At 40.9% G+C, this 14,094-nt stretch overlaps 1 protein-coding gene across 1 annotated transcript in view; it reads right to left on the reverse strand.

Moving 5' to 3' along the window:
- LURAP1L (leucine rich adaptor protein 1-like) overlaps positions 1-14,094 on the reverse strand; it is a 55,153-nt gene that overhangs the window by 1,116 nt on the left and 39,943 nt on the right. The window lies entirely within an intron of this gene.

Below are 14,094 nucleotides of genomic sequence, written 5' to 3' on the forward strand. Positions count from 1 at the left end.
GGTTCTCTGCGTTCTGTGTCCTGGAAATGATGTCTTACCTTATTCCAAGCACTTTGCTCAGACTAACATGTAGTAATAAACTTCAATATCATCTCCAAGATGATGATTTGAATTATTTAAGAGCAACAGCTATAACCATGGAAAACCGTCTGCCACACAGCTCTACTCTGACACAACAGGACTTGAAGACAATTGGTTTGGTTTATAGGAAGGTGTAAGGAGTCCTTTTGCTGCGCAAAATTAATCTGAAAGCCAGATGGATGGTTTATCCATGTTTACTTGGCAAATCATGCGTGTGGATACTGAAATATGAGGAGTAAAGGAGAGGAAATGAAAGAATCAACATCATTATTATAGTAGCCACTATCTATGCTGTGAGAATATAATGCATATGACAAATATTACAGAAGCTCAAAATTTATTAGGGAAATTCTATTAACAGTGCTACCATACTGGTAGGATTGTTTTTGTCTCTTTTCTACACATGTGACTGATATCTACAGAAAAGTTAAAAGACTTGGGCTTTATTACTAGGTTAACAGATATTATGATGAAAATCCTTTTTTCTTTTTCAGAACAAAGCGTAAAGTTGCTCTAATGTTTCCTTTGTCCATTTACCACTCTGAGTTTAAGAATGTACTTTTATACTAGCCTGCCACCAGTTATAAGTGTAGACATATTTCTGTAGATCTGATTATTTGCTTCAGATATATCAAGGGCACAGTAGTCAAAATGAGGTGATAAAACTTAAGGAAGATCCTAGAATATCCTTAAGTATCTTCCAGATATATTCCTTCTGCTAGCTCTAAATTATTTTGGGAAATCTTTAAGTACAAGCACAAAATGGAATTTAGCTGTAGGTCCAACAGTTGAAGGTGAACATCTGCTAATATCAAGAGCTTGCAAGCTGAAGAGTAGAGGAGTTGTGAAAACTCTCATAATTTCCCTAGTTAATCTTGGAATTGAACAGATGGGATCCCTAAGAAGATTCCAACCCTCAGAATGGGAGACATGGCCGTGTTTGGCCCCTAGAGGTCTTAGTCACATTTGTTACGGATTGAACACAGGATCTTTCCCTTCATTGGCATGTTGACTGAAAGGGTTAAAAAAGAAACCCAACACCCAAAACTCATTGCTGTTGAGCTGGAACCAATGCAGAGCTGACCCTTAAGTGGGTTTTTAGAAACTATAATTAGCACAAGAGATTTCCTATCTTTTCCCGAAGGAACAGCTTGTGGATTTGAACTACCTGCCTTTGGGTTTGTAGCACAATGTCTTACCAACTAGACCACGAGAGTTCCTTAAAGGAGTCAGATTGTGCCAATAATCTTTTTAGAATCCAGGGTTAAATAGGATTTATGAGTTCCTAGAACTACCATAGACCAGAATGGTGTCTATTATCTTAAAAACATGAATTTATAGTACAAAACATTTTCTAGTTAGAAATTAGTTCATAATTGAATTAAGGCAAATTTTGGATTGAGTATGATGAACAAATATCAAGATGCAACTAATAGGATAAGATAATAGGATAAGATTAGTATTTATAGAACTAAAAATAAAAACATAAAAAGCATAAAGGTCAATTATATACCTTCAGATTTGCTATGATATTGGAGACTTGGAATATTTCTTTATCTTCTCTTGGTAAAACCACCAAAATAAATGGCACAGTAGTTAAGTTGCTTCATTATGAGGAAGTATACATGAACAGTCCAATCTTAAGACGTTCCTCCATCTGTGGAGTCATCTCTATCATCCAGAGACAACTTTGAGTTGAGGAAAGATGCTTTCCAGTACTTATAGTATTCAAACTCATCCACACAGAACCACCAAGTAATAAGATAAACATTTACACATCAGCAATAATTTGCTTAGGTCCTGAGAATACTAGAAAAATCAATTAGTCAAAGTCTTCCAAAGGTCCTGAGAAGATTAGAAAAATCAATATGAGTCAAAGTCTTACAAAATTCCTCAGTTAGGCATCTCTAGCTGATAGAACATGGTGTGCCCATGGTAGTCGTGATGCAATTTCAATCTGATCATGTTCTAACATTTCTCCAAATGAATTACAGCTGACTTTATTCATATCCCCACCCTCTCTCAGGAAGATGTTCCCACCTATACCCAAGTCTGAGTATTCTTCACATCTCCAAATTCTCCCATTCTTCAAGTCCTACTTCTTCCATCAACTTGTGATCTTCACCCACTTTGCTGACTTTTTAAACTCTTTAACAATCTTTCTAGATTGTAGCTCATAACTCAATTCTTTACTGTCTAGATCTGTATTTTTGACTGTCTACATTTAACTTTGTGGATCATAACAAACTGTGGCCAACTTTGAGAAGAATGGGAATTCCAGAACACTTGATTGTGCTCATGGGAAACCTATACTTGGATCAGGAATCAGTCCTCAGAAAAGAGCTAGGAAACACCGTATGGTTTAATTTCAGGAAAGGAGAACATCAAGGATGTGTCCTATCTTCATACTTTTTCAGTGTCTATGTAGAGCAGATTATTCGAGAACCTGGGCTTTATGAGGAGAAATACTGCATCTGGATTGGAGGAAGACTCTTCAACAATCTGTGTTATGCAGATGACACAGACTTGTTCACTGAAATGATGAGGACCTGAAGTGGTTGCTGCAGAAGTTTAAGGGCTGTAGTCTTCGATATGGATTGAAGTTCCATATCAAGAAGACAAAGATTCTAACCACCAGGCCAATTGGCAGCACCATGAGACACGGAGAAGAAATTGTGGCTGTTAACAATTTCAGCTTTCCTGGCTCCACAATCAACACTCTTGGTACCAGCAGTCAAGAAATCAAAAGACAAATTGTACTGGGGAAATCTGCTGTCAGAGACTTCTCCAATGATGTAAGTTTGGAGACCAAGGTACACCTGATTCAGGCCATGGCCTTTACAACTCTTTGCTAGTCATCAGAGAGCTGGACCATGACTAAGAATAACAGAAGGAGGATAAATGATTTTGAGTTGTAGTGCTGGAGAAGAGTATTGAGCATACCATGGAAAGCCAAAAAAAATAAGCAAATCTGTCTTAGAGAGGGCGAAACCAGGCTGCTCCCTGGAGGAAAGGATTTGAGCATGTGACCATGAAGGACAAGTCCATGAAGAAAGACATCATGTTTGGAAGGGTGGAGGGAGACTGCAGGAGAGGAAGACCTTGGATGAGATAGATTGACACAGTAACTGGGGCAATGGGGGTAAGTGTATTTGAGACAGTGAGACAAGTCAGCATAGAGTAGAGTTCAGAGCATATAGGGTCATTAAGAATTGTAGGAGATTCGATGACACATAACAACAACATATTTCTACTTGCTACAGTGGCATGGCTATAGCCTTTTGGCACTCTTAATCTAAATGGTGAATAAACCAGAGCTCCCTAGTATGAGAAGATTATTAATACAGGGTGAAAATGTGGCAGAATGGAGGGAAAACTCTCTAAAAACCTGTGACATAGAGATGGCACAATCTTGCTAAATCAAAGAAATACAGACATAAAATACTTGCTAAAGCAGGAGTGGCACTCAATTCCGTAAATAGCTTGCCTCTGGAAACCCTATGAACCTGGAGAAAGGATGGAAGTCACTCAAGTGTCGAGGACTTTTGTTCATAGGGTCACTATGAGTCATCTACAACTTGAGTCTCCTATGACTCAATGGTACTTAACAACAACAACAGTGAAGATCAAGGTCATGATAATAATTTACTTTGTCTTCTCAAGTTACTCTTTGAAATCTTCTATTCATTTCACTTACTTCAGCATTTCCTCCCTTTGGTTCTATGTTCTAGGACAGGAAGTTTCAGAGTTTCTTTTGATGCACATTTAGGTCTTTTCTTTCTCTCCTGTATTTGTAATGAACTTGTGCTTTCTTTATGGAGGATGCGCTTGATAACCTCGCTTGCTGAAAGTGCCAAGGATTCGAAGCACTGAAGAAGATCAAATACTACAACTTTCAACATGGATTCATTTCAACAACAAGAATCAAAAATGTTCAACACTGGACCAATAAGAAACATCATATTAGGTGCAAAAAAATATTGAGTTTGTCAATTATTTCATTTTACTTGGATCCACAACCAACACTTGCTGTAACAGTAGTCAAGTAATCGAAAGACATGTTGCACTGGGAAAATTCACTGTCAGAAATTTCTCCAAAGTGCTTAAATATGATGATATCACCTTGAAGGCTAAGATATGCCCGATCTAAGCCATAGTCTTTTTCAGTGCTTCCTACGCACCTGAGAACTGGGCAACAACAGAGAAAGGATGTCTTTGACTATCCCATGGACAGCCGAAATAGCAAGTAAGTCTATCATGAGGAAGCGCAACCAGAGTATTTCTCAGAGGTAAAGATGAGGAAATGTCATTTCATATCCTTTGCGCATGTTACCAGGAAGGTTCATTCTTTGGGAAGAAAAAGAAAAGTCACACATGGAAAGGTAGAAGGTCAGCAAAAGAGAGAAAGCCCCTAAACAAGATGGACTGACCCAGTGACTGTAATGATGGGCTTGAGCATATCAGAGATGGTCCAAATGGCACAAGATAGGAAGCTTCCGGCCTGGCGTTGGTTGGGCTATCAGCTGTAGTTGACCTGACTGCACATTGAGAACAATGAAGACAAACATTTCAGCCCCAGCGTGCATTACACCTCAGCATAAAGTAAGTGAAAATCCTCATAATTGGACAAATGAGCCACAGCATGATAAATGGACACATACTGGAAATGTCCAGAATGATCTTTTATTTGGTGCTGCAATCAATGTTCATGGAAGTAGCAGTCAAGAAATCAAATGATGAAGTACCATGTTGGGGGGAAACAACAACCTACAACAAGGGCTAAAAGAGAGCTCCAGAGGCCTAGTTCATAGAGAGCTGTTGCTAAGGAAAGGTTGGATCTGCTCTGGTGAGGCAATCGCACCATTGACTCCATAGGAGAAGAGAGGACAATCACTTCCTGTGCAATATACAGCCTCGAAAAACTGGACAACTCAATGAACGGTCAGTTACAAGTCAGTTCAGACTTGATGGCAATAAAGGGGTTGTTTAAGTTTATTTTTTTTTTCTTTACAGTGCTAAAAAACCAAAGAAGTCACTTTGAAGACTTAGGTGTACCTGATCCAAGCCATGGTATTTTCAATTGGCCCATATATATGTAAACACTACACTATTACTAAAAAAATTATGTACCTTATTGCGCAAATATACTGCAAAGTATTTCTTGAAAGTACCGAGGGGCACCCTACTCAAGCCAGAGTATTCTCAATCTCCTCATACGCATGTGGAAGGTGGACAAATGAAATTAAAAACATATTAGTTCTGTGAATTATGGTTGTGGCAAAGAATACCGAAAATGCAGCCAAAAGAACCCACAATTCTGTCCTAGAAGCAGCAGCCAGAACGCTCCTGAGAATGGAAGATGGTGAGATTTTGGTCTCATATACTTTGGGAAGAGCCAATTATCAGGAAAGACATTCCCTGAAGATGAAGATCACAGTTGATTCTGTAGAGAGACCCTCAATAAGATAGAATGACACAGTGGCTAAAACAAGGTGTCACTGCAACAACTATGAGGATAGCATAGGATTAGACAGTGTTTTGTGTGGTTTGTTGTACACAGAGTTGCTTTGAGTGGAGAAGAATTGATGGCATCTAACAGTACCTGAATGGACTGCTAGGGGAACAAACAAGTTCATCCTGGAGAAAGTGAAGCCAAGCTGTTCCTTGGAGGCAAGGATTCTGAAGCTTCATCTGACAAACTTTGGACATGGTGCAAGGCGGGATCAGTCCTTGAAGAATGATGTCATATTTGGGAGGGTGGGGTGACAGTGCAGGAGAGAAAGACCCTTGATGAGATTGACTGATTCAGTGACTGGGATAATGGGGATAGGTGTGTCAGAGACAATAAGATTGGCAAAAGATAGAGCAAGGTTTAGGGCTGTTGTACACAGGGTCGCTATGAGTGGCAGGCAACTCAACGGCACTTAACAACAACAACAACAACAACAACAACAACAGTACTTGAATAGATCGAGGGTTTATAGATCGCATGGTTTATAGTCAAGACACGTGTGCATAAGGGCTCTATCCTTTCTCCATATCTATTCAGTCAGTATGCTGAACAAATAATTTGCGAAGCTGGACTCTGAAGAACGTGACGTAAGGATAGGAGGAAGACTCGCCTGGATAGGAGGAAGATTTATCAAAAAACTTCTGTTACGCAAATGACACAACCTTGTTTGCTGAAAGTGAGGGGGACTTGAAGCCCTTGCTGCAGAAGAGCAAAGACTAAAGCCTCAATATGGGTTCTGTGTCAAGATCAAGAAGACAAAAATCCTCACTGGCTGATAGGCAACATCATGATAGATGAGAAAAGGCTGAAATTGCCAACAATTTCATCTTACTTGGATCCATAATAAAACATCCATAGTAAAGAACAACCTCAGTCAAGAAATCTGAAAATGTACTGCACCAGGAAAGTCTGCTGCCAAGGACTTCTCCAAAGTACTGAGGGGCTAGGACGCCAGTTTGAAGACAACCATGTGCCTGATTTCAAGGACTTAAAGGATTTCAAAGACTATGCATTTATTTCTCAGTCTTTGTACTCACTTGCTGTGTATTTCAGAACTGGACAAGGAATGATGGAAGAAGAACTGACACCTTTAAGTTGTGCTGTTGGACCAGAGTACTGACCATCCCAAAAGAACAAACAGATATGTCTTGAAAAAGGTGCACCCAGAGCGGTTCTTGGGGGCAAGGGTGGCCAAGCTTTGCTTACATACTTTGGGCATATTATTAGGAGACACAGTTCATTGGAAAAGGATATGATGCTTGAAAAGGAGAACAGTTGACAAAAGAAAGAAAGAAAGATCCTCAATGAGCTGGGGTGACACGGTGACTGCAGCAATGTGCTTACACATGTCAGAGATGGTGAGGATGACGTAGGATTGCTTTCAGATTTGTTGGTCGAGCAACATGAGCTGCATTCGACTCGGTGGCACCTAACAACAACAACAGTACCTGAACAGGGGAAAAAAGATTGAAATCCTCAATAATTTCATCTTGCTTGGATCAACAATCAGCACTGTCGGTTCCAGCCATCAAGAAATCAAATGACATGCTGCGTTGGCAAAATCTGTTCTCAGAGAATTCTCCAAGGTGCTAAGGAGCAACGATGCCAGCTTAAAGACTAAGGTGCACCTGAACCAAGTCATGGTTGTTTTGATGACTTGCTGTGCATCAGAGATTTAGGCAGCGAATGAGGCTGCGGGGTACGGTGTTGGAGAAAAGAACTGAAAATATCATGAAAAGCCAAAAGAACCAATACATCTTGGATAAAGGGTAATGAGGGTGCTCCTTGGAGGAAGGATGGCGAGACTTTGTATGAAATATCTTGACTACGTTGCTAGGAGGGGCCAATCCTTGGAAAAAGACACCATGCCTGGAAAAATGGAGGGTCAGGGAAAGAGAGGAAGACTTTCAACAAGGTGAACTGACACAGGGATTATACTAATAGATAGGCTTAAGTATATCAAACATGATGTCAATGGCACAGGCTAGGGCGAGTTCAGATCTGTTGTTCACAGGGTAGCCAGGCCATAATTGACTTGATGGTACTGAACAACAGTGATGCCAGTGTCTTTCAGCCTTTTTAAACTAAGCTGAAAGTCCTCACACTTTATTATGTTAGATATGCACTAAGCATTGTAAGATTTTTATGAACAGTCATAATTGTAGGACTTGTAAAAGCTTGGAGGGCACTAACAGTACATGTTTTCAGCAGTTATGTAACTCCAAGTCAGAACATGCTTTGAATCAATTTTCTATTCAGTAATTTTGGTCTGAATTATACAGTGGCTGTGTCAAATGAAATATATGCACCTTTACTGAGCACTAAGAATTGAAGGAGTGTAGACATACTAAGTAAACAAAGCTTCATTTGTCCCTGAAATGATTCATTGAAACAAAAAATCTTTTTCTACTGAAGGCAAAACACAGGGCGTTGACTTACTTTTGGGAGAAATGATGAAAGCAAGTCAGTTTATCAAACACTGATTTGGCTGGTAGTGATTATAGATTCAGTGGTCTCAAGCCTGCGTCCTCCTGGTGACTTGGGTAAACAGCTTTCTCCTGTGGGAATGTGGGGCCGGCTGGTTCACACAGCTGCAGGTCCATCAGGATCAGTGCCCAAGATCAATGCTGAGTGTGCACTTCCTCTGCTGGCCTGGCTGCCTCACGCTTTCTCCTTGAACTCAGGGGTGGTTACAGTACTGATGAGTGTCATGGGATGAGCTATCCACCAAGGACCTAACTCACAATACTGCTTCTGTCTCCAGCAGCCACCCCGCCCTTCCTCCTGTTACTCATTTCCGTCTTCACAAAGTCTGGCCTTCCCTTAAGACAGTGAATGCTGCACAGTGGAGTGGACTTGTGGGGTAGGGATTGCATAACAATGAAAGAGTTTTTCTTTCTTCTCAAGGTGAATTGGGGGGTGGGGAGAGGGTGAGTAGGGAGAAAAATACAACAATGAAAGACTGGAAACCCTAAGTCTCTGTAAACTTTCATTAAAATTAAAAAAAAAATTAAAATTTAAAAAAGAAATAAAAAGTATGATTTGAAAACTTACACACACACAGAGGAGACAACAGATTTTCCCTAGATCTGCTCTCCTCTAATAAGAGTTAATGAGGACTGCGTGGATATTAGGGTCACTAGAGACTCCTCACCATCTGAGTTTAAATGTCCCTTCTAATGTGGCGAGCTCTTGCTTCATTGATCATGATATCCATGCTTCTAGCCTTGTGTTTGCTGTATTTCCACGTGTCTGTTTACATTCTAACATTATGGCTAGTTGGAATAATCTTGCTTCTTTCTGGGGGACATTGCTCATCCAGTGGGACCACTCATCATCCTGTAATCATTTGATTGTCAACCAATGAACCTCTTCTTGAACAGGTGCCACTGTAGTTGGCCAGTGAAGGTGTCTATGATGCTGAACTAGTGTCCAGGCTAAGACCGAAGAAGGAAAGAAAGGGCTGACGACCTGCTTCTAAAAGTGACAATTCCATGTATCACAGTTGACCTGTGGGGATGGAATCAGAAGGGACAGTGTTTTGTTCCTTTGTTTACGCGGTTTGGATGGTTTGAGGCTGACTTGAGAGCTGCTGGCAACAATTATTTCTATACTTACTACGTTCCATCTTCCCCATAATCATGTCTACACCACAGAATTCAGAGATTTTGCTTCCTCTGGGCACCAACCTATGACCAAACCTAGACGAATGCATGGCACCCACTAAGTTAGCATTTACCCAATAGCTGAATTATCAACTTAGATTCTGGTGGGCCATCTGTTAGTAACCTGTCTCCTGAGTTTTGCTGTGGATCAGTAGCGTGTTACAGGAGAGGAAAGAATGCGCATATATTCAAGAGAGCTTGTTTATACCGGAGCGTTCCGAGTACGCACTCCTGGTTTTACCCACGCAGAAATTGCAAACACTGAGGAAGTTGGCGCAAATTATTCTTATCTTAAATGTACAGATTCTGAGATAATATCTCTAAAGGAAGTGGACTTCAAGGTGTGAGTCATATTTCAAACACTGTTCTGTTTGATCAGAGGTGATAACCCAGCACAGGTGTTCTGTAAACACCTGGTGAAATGAACAAAGAGGACAAACAGGTCATGAGGTTTGAGACTGGCCAGTCCACACAGGTGTGCCTGTCCCCTCCTCTTGTCCTCTCTGCTTCATCTCTAGCCCTTATAGTCATTATCATGTGGTTCCTCTACTTACCTAACCTGAGTCTCTCATGCTTCAGATTTACAGCATAAAACAATTCCCTGTCAAGTGATGAACCGAGTCTATTATAGAGCTGAAAATGAGAACACTTTGAAAGAGAAATATTTTCTGGATCTATCTTTTCAGGCCTGCCTTTAATTGTTTTTGGTGAAACATTCTTCTAGGTCGTGTAACCCTGGTATATCCACTTGCTGTACAAAGGTAACTCCTGGTTGCTGTGAAGCCAAACACTGTGTCACCAATGAGTCAAACGCAAGAATGGTTACCCATGATGGACAGTGTTTGGTGAGGCTCCCTGATTAAAACAAGCTTGGAAGTAGAAGTCGCATCCACTTCCATAATAGCTTGCCTCTGGAAACTCTATGAACCTGGAGAAAGGATGAAAGTTATACAGGTGTCTGGGACTTTCGTTCATAGGGTCGCTATGAGTTGCCTGCAACCCGACGGCACTTAACAACATGTTTTCTCCCAGAATTTAATACTGAGTAAATACAATGGGTATAGGTTGACACAATGGGTTCCAAGAGTGAATGTGGTCAGATTTTCACTTATTGAGGAAATTGCTAAATGAATATCTTCTGTACTCCAGTCATGATGTTAGGAGGGACCAGATCTGGAAAAGAATATCACTCTTAGAAAGGTGAAAAGAGAGGGAGAGAGAAGAAGACACTCAAGGATAGACTGACCTAGTGATTGGCACAGCCGAGGTTCTGAGGATGGTAGAGGATTGGGCCAGGTGTTGATATACTAAGGCTTAGAGCTGACTCGACAGCCTACAACAACAAAACAAATGAGAGAAGTCACTGGTCTACCCCCGTCACTAGCTTTGAGAAAGTTGGGTCAAGTAACTTACTACATTGTACCTCCACTTTTTTTAAGATATAAGAGAAATCCTAGGACTTTTTTCCGAGTACTAGTAAACCATAGAATTTAATGGAGGTGGCAAAACAGTTCCAAGAACAAAGATTAATTTCTACTCCACCATCCAGTTGGAGGACCCAACTGCCATTTTCACCATCTCTCATTTTGAGGTTTTATTTAAGATGTGATTTGATAAAAACGACCTATAGATTGGATGGTCTCAGCTTTCCCTCCATTCTGCTACAGCCATTGCTCCTTTATGCTTCTGTGATCATTCGCTTGCTAAAATATTGATGCTAAAAGAAAACCACGCAGACCAGAGAAGAAACAGGGCATCAACCCTGCTGCTTTGCGTGAATCAACTGTGTAGCCGTTAGGACTTTATGACTGAAGCTGGACGTTGGAGATCTAGGTGCATTTTAATTTCCTTACCAGAAATTATATGATAGTAATAACTTTTACATTCATAATTTGGATAGAAATAAAAATTATATGTGTGCCTGCTTCAAAACAAACGTGTATTTCATCTTTACTACATCTTTAGAGGAACTCAATTGGGCTTGTGAGTCTCTAAGCCTATTTCCAAATAGGGATATATCACTCTATCTTGTCATGCTGCAAAGTTACACAACACCATACACTCAAGTCTCTCACAAAGTCCTCCGTTGTTGAGTTTTATTATTTTATTTATGAGCTACCACTGAAGACATAAAAATGAACCATTTCCTAGTGATGCGTTCTAGCTTTAAAATTCCCAATATCCATGCTGTAAATCCAAACGTTTAGCAAATAGAAATGTGAATTCAATCAACCATCCACCCCTGTCAGTTGATCCGGATCCATGGCGCCCCTCCACAGGGTTTCTGATGTTGTAAATCTTTCCATTAGGACATTGTCCATCTTTTTTCTTGAGTGGCTGTTGGGTTGGAACTTCTGACCATTAGGTTACTAGTCTGACACATAACTCATTATGCCTCCAGGGTTCCTAGGAATCTGAAGTTGTTGTTGATTGCTGTCAAATCGAGCATGACTCATAGTGACCCTACAAACAAAAGACCTGAAGACTTTCTAGAATGATCATCATTTATCAGAGTTCATAGTGTTTCCAGAGGCATGTGGTTTAGGAAGTGGATGCCACTCCTGCTTTTAAACCTGCCTTAAACTGGGAGCTCCACCAAACACTGTCCACCACGGGTAAGAAGTTTAATTAAGGAAAGGGGCAAAAACTACTTTGAACTGCATAATCACATACATGAAGGACAAAGGTTCATCCTACTCAAGCTTTTGTTTCTAATTAGAAATCATCACGTTTTCATATTTGCACTTGTTAAAAGAGAGTCTAATGCTAGCAAGTTCTCTTAGCATATTTATTTCCAAATATGCATGAAACATTTTAAATGTCTAAGGCTGCATGTCACCAGCAGTTCAAATCTCCCAGTGGCTCTACAAGAGTCCGATTGGAAGTCTCCGACTGTCATTCCCAGTCTCAGAAACCTGATGAAGAGTAGCTGGGTGTTGGAATGGATTTGATGCCAGTGAGCTTTGTTTTATAGTCTCTAAGTCCTGAGATGGCACAAACAGGTTAACACTCAGGTACTAACGAAAAGGTTAGCATTTCAAATCCACCTGGGTACCTAGGTCTGTCAACCAATTTCCAAAAAACCCTGAGCCACTGACAATTCTGAGGAGTGAGTTCTGCTCTGACCAACCTAGAGTCACCAAGCCCAGCACGTGTGCAGTGACCACATATTCTTGTTATTTTTTTTTTTTTTTTACATTTCCATTTGCTGGATACTTGGGATTTACATCATGGATATTGTGACTTTTGAAGCTAGAATTCATCACTAGGAGATGCCTAGCTTTGATGCCTTCTAATAGCACAACATGCCACCAGAGCCCTCCCAATTCTTATTACTTTTTAATGTATTAAATGTCCTCATAAAGTTGCTTATGATACTGTCTTATCCACCAATTCATCCCAGGTTATTTCCATGATTTCCTTGCACAACCTCCAAAGTAGCTCATATCTGCTACTACTCCAATTTCATTATGTCCTCAATTTGATTATCACCGATTTTCTGCCTACCCAGCCTCAGACTCTGGTCCACTTTATTAATAGCTGCATTTACACAGCATTCCTCTCACTGTTTCCCCAGAGGATCTGACTGGCTCTTTGCAGGCTGAGAAGACAGCGTGCATAGCATTTCCACCCACTGCTTTGGGTTTGGAATGCTTGTGGAGAGGAACTGGCTGCCACTGCAAGGCAATGCTGTTTCATCGAAGCTTTCCTGACCCTGTGCTTTCTCTCCGCTCCAAGCTTCGCAGCAAAGCTTATTTCTAATTGAGAAACAAAGGATTCTAACTTTTCCTCTCAGTCTGCCTTCTGCCTGTGCCATTTTTTGCGTGAAACTGAACAACAGTTCACTCTTATTTCCAATCCCTTATAGAAGAGTAGTTTCCCCAAAGACTAGTTAAACTGCACATCAGAACCCCTTCCATCAGCACAGCTGACTGAGCGATGCTGTTGTGATAAATTAGAATGTGACAGCTGTTTATTTGGAAGGGGCACATGCGACTTCCCTGAATCTTAGCCACAATTCCTGTCACCAGGCTTATGTATGAGATCTGCCTTGCTTCTGTAGATGAGCTGAAACTCCGGTCCTCCAAGAAAAAAAAAAGCAGGGTTTGTTTCTATATGATTTCTTTATACTCCAGGTCAAACTGATACTTAATTGTCTGTGATGTAAATCTGTTTTCTTACACTAAACAATGCTAATTGTTCTTCCACGTGCTCTCAGTGTCTACATGCCAAGTGTGCTTTAGTTAACGCCGGTGGTCACCCTTCTGAGCCAGCACTTATGTAGGGCAGTCCAGCAACAATCTGAATTCTTCTAATCAAGTCCAACAGCAGCTACCATGAACCTCTAGGAAGAGATCCCAGGAATCTTGGGGAAATTTACATCCATACACTAGTTCTGTGAAGCTACACTTCTAACACGTTCCTCAAACCCATTGCTTTAGAGTAGATTATAGATCACAGCAATCCTTCAGAGGACACCTGAAAGGAGATTGCTCATGTCTCCCCTAGAGTGGTTGGTAGATTTGAACCTCTGATCTTTTGATTAGCAGCCTGAAGCATTACACACAACAACACATGGGCTCCTTAGCTCATTCCCAGCGGAGGCCAAAGTGGTGGGCAGCCTCGAAGACAGCCAGCCCTACCTGAAATTCTTTCTCCTAGCTTATGAGAGTCTATGTGGAAACCCCCCCTCCCCTTGAGTGTGGGCTGGGCCTAGTGACTTAACTTGAGTAAACTGTGGGCAACTTGACGGGGCATACTTCTGAGAATCCATAAAGGCTGTGGCTTCCCTGTCCTAGCTTCTTCCCACTGAGGGAAGCCATCAGCACGGTGTGA

This window comes from Elephantulus edwardii, unplaced genomic scaffold, assembly GCF_000299155.1.
Source record: "Elephantulus edwardii isolate Elephantulus edwardi_28Jun2011 unplaced genomic scaffold, EleEdw1.0 scaffold00014, whole genome shotgun sequence".
NCBI classification, from domain to species: Eukaryota; Metazoa; Chordata; class Mammalia; order Macroscelidea; family Macroscelididae; genus Elephantulus; species Elephantulus edwardii.